The sequence below is a fragment of the Mastomys coucha genome, chromosome X, assembly GCF_008632895.1.
Source record: "Mastomys coucha isolate ucsf_1 chromosome X, UCSF_Mcou_1, whole genome shotgun sequence".
NCBI classification, from domain to species: Eukaryota; Metazoa; Chordata; class Mammalia; order Rodentia; family Muridae; genus Mastomys; species Mastomys coucha.
In genome coordinates, this window is record NC_045030.1 from 151,104,370 (window position 1) to 151,107,706 (window position 3,337).

At 39.4% G+C, this 3,337-nt stretch overlaps 1 pseudogene; it reads left to right on the forward strand.

The window, feature by feature from the left end:
• Nucleotides 1-2,318: 2,318 nt before the first annotated feature.
• LOC116095202 lies at nucleotides 2,319-2,914 on the forward strand (annotated as a pseudogene).
• Nucleotides 2,915-3,337: the final 423 nt, after the last annotated feature.

Consider the following 3,337-nt stretch of genomic DNA (forward strand, 5'->3'; position numbering starts at 1 on the left):
ATATAGATTATTTGGCTGATATTTTTCAAAGTTTAAATGAGTTAAAGCTTCAGTTCCCAACTTTTGGTGAAAATATAATTTAAACACTTCCTGAAACAAAAGTGGGAATGATATTATAGTAGTACATAATGAAAAGATTTTGATAACCTTCCTAACTATATCAGGCTAAACAACATGCCTATTTGGAGAAAGTCCAACAAGTGAAACTGGTGATTGTCTGGTATTGCCTTTTTATCTGCTAGCATTTCTTCTAGGCTCTGCCTCACTGTTACCTGGCAACAGCCAGGTATGCCTGACTCACTATAAAAGGGGCTCCTCACCCTCTCCTTTCACTCTTGCTCTCTTGCTCCCTTCCCCTCTTCTTCTCTGTCCCTTCTCTGTCCATTCCTCTCCCCCCTCTCTCTACTTACTCATGGCCAGCCTCTACTCCTCTTCCTCTCTTTCTCTCTCTCCCTCTCTCTTTCTCTCTCTGCCTTTCTGTGTCTCTACTACCCCCTCAACTTCCTATGCTGTAAATAGACTCTATTTTATACTAAACTCTTTGTGTGGCTAGTCCTTCAGGGGGAAGTGATCCATCAGCATGGCCCATAGAGGCACCCCCTTCCCCCACACCATATCCTGACTCCAACAATCATATCCCTGTCTTCCTTTTCTTTTTTATAAAACACAACATTATCTACTATTAGAAATGTAAAAAATGTTGCGAGAGAGAGAGAAAGAGAGAGAGAGAGAGAGAGAGAGAGAGAGAGAGATGAGGACTTCAAAATACCAGCTGTGAATATATTCAAAGATGTTAAATAGGATATAAATAAATCCTTAATGATGACTGTGAAAACAAAAACAAAAGTTGAATAAAATATTGAACACAGTGCAAGACATGAAAGTAAAATTTAACAAAGAAATAGAATCGTGGAGGAAAACTAAAAATGGAATCAAACCGGGAATGAAAAAATTAGGAATTCAAATAAAAACCTCACTAAGAGAGTACAAGACATGGAAAAGAGAGTCTCAGGTAAATAAAAATGATAAATATAAAAAACCTAGGCACAGAACATAGTGGAAATCTGGGACACCATGAAAAGACCAAATCTATAAATAATAGGAATAGAGGAAGGAGAAGAAACTCAGGTCAAAGGCACAGAAAATATTCAACAAATTTGGAGAAGAAAATTTTCTCAATCTGAATGAAAAGATGCCTATCAAGGTACATGAAGCAAACTAACTACTAATGGATAGACCTAGTAAAGAAATTCCCTAGTACACATAATAAACAAAACACTAAATAAACAGAACAAAAAAAGATATTAAAAGTTGCAAGGGTAAGAGATCAAGTCTATATAAAGGCAGGCCTATTAGAGTAACCCTTGTGTTTTCAATAGAGACTATTAAAGCCAGAAGGGCCTGAGCAGATGTGCTACAGACTCTAAGAAACCACAGGTGTGAGCCCAGACCTGTCAATCACAATAGCCAGAGATTTCATGATAAAAATAAAGTTAAACAATTTCTGTCCACCAGCTTAACTTTACAGAAGGCACTAGAAGGGAAACTTAAATCTAAAAAGGTTAACTATGCTCAAGAAGGCACAGGAAAAAAAGAATCCCAGAAATAGTAAACCAAATAAGGCCGAAAAACCAACTATAACAATAAAATAAGAGATCCAGTAAACACTGTATATAGATAGCTCTCAATATCAATGGTTTCATTTTCCCAATAAAAAGACAAAGACTGAGATTGGATTAGAAAACAAGATCCTTTTTTTCTACTGTATCCAAGATACACACCTCATCATCAAGGATAGACCTCACCTCAGGGTAAAATAATAGAAAAATGTATTCCAAGCAAATGGAACTAAGAAACAAGCAGGTGTAGTAATTTTAATACCTGACAAAACAGGCTTCAAACTGAAGCTAATCAGTCAAAAGACATAAGGAAGAACATTACAAAGTCATTAAAAGAAAAATCCACCAAAATCTATTACAATCCTAAGCACTTATAGACCAAAAACAAGGACATTCAAGTTTATAAAAGAAATAATGCTACAGCTGAAATCCTGTATGAACCATCACACAGTGATAGTGAGTAACCTCAAAACCTGAGACAGTAGACACAAATTCCCATCCCAACTATGAAGCTATTATAATTGATACCCGCTGGGAAAGTGAAATCAGTTTTCATTAATGGATTGTTAATGGGTATATCAACCATACACAAGTGCAGGCTCCATGGTCAATGGTGGCTAGCCAACACAAAATGAATTCTATTTTTTCAATTTTTGTTTTGTTTTTGTATTTTTTTAAAAAATCATTTTCTTTTGCTTTATGGTAGCTGGTGCCCTCACCTGCATGGTCACTGTGGCAGTGATCTGCCCCTCAGAGCTCGTACAGACCAAGCTGCAGGCTTGGCACATGTCGTACTAGAAGCTAGCTACCTGTATTCAAGCTGTAGTGGCAGGTGTTGCGGGTAGCACTAACTGTGACTGGGTTGGGGTGGCACAACTCTTCAAGATGTGATCTTCCCAGATCTGTACTGGCTCAACTATGAGCTGGTGAAAAGCTGGCTGAATGAGCTGAGACCAAAAGGCCAGACATGTGTAGGAGTCAGCTTTTGTGGCTGGTGGCATCTGAGGAATGGTGGCTGCTACACTTACTCTATCTACCCTTTGATGTGGTGAAGACACAGCAACACATGGATATGGGAGCAGTGGAGGCTGTGAGAATGAAGCTTTCAAAAGTTGACTCTGACCTCAGCTCCTGCTTTGGAGAATCCAGGCTGAATCTGGCACCAGGGAACTCTCCGTAGGTTTCCTCCAAAAGATCATCAGGGCTTTGTCCTCCCGCACCATTATATTATGCACTTAAGAGTTTGACAAAAGCTTCTCCAGAGGCTCAAGCAGGAACAGCCTCTGGGTCACTGAAAGTCGAGGAGCCACCAGCTCTTGCTCCTATTGTGAACAGGAGACTGAGCCAAGAGCCCTCCCTCCCAGCCCAGGCATCTAGGCTATCCTCATATCTCAATTTCTGCTGGTCCCTTTCCCAGGATCACTGCTCCCTCACCTCCAAGTTCAAGATCAAATCTGACAACTGCCTCTTCTTTGGATCCCTTTATGTTTGTAGTAGGTTGGCCCCAATGAATTAAGATCTCAGGGCCAGGCAGTATTCCCAGCCCAAAGATGACAGTCTGTGGGGGGAAAAAAGTCTTTGTCAATAGACTACTATGTAACATTGAGCATTAATGTGATCAAATTTCTTGCTGCTCACATCTTTAATAGTGAAACATGAGAATAAATGTTGAATTTTGTGAGTTCACTGTACCATGTCTAAAAAACAGTTTTGCTGTA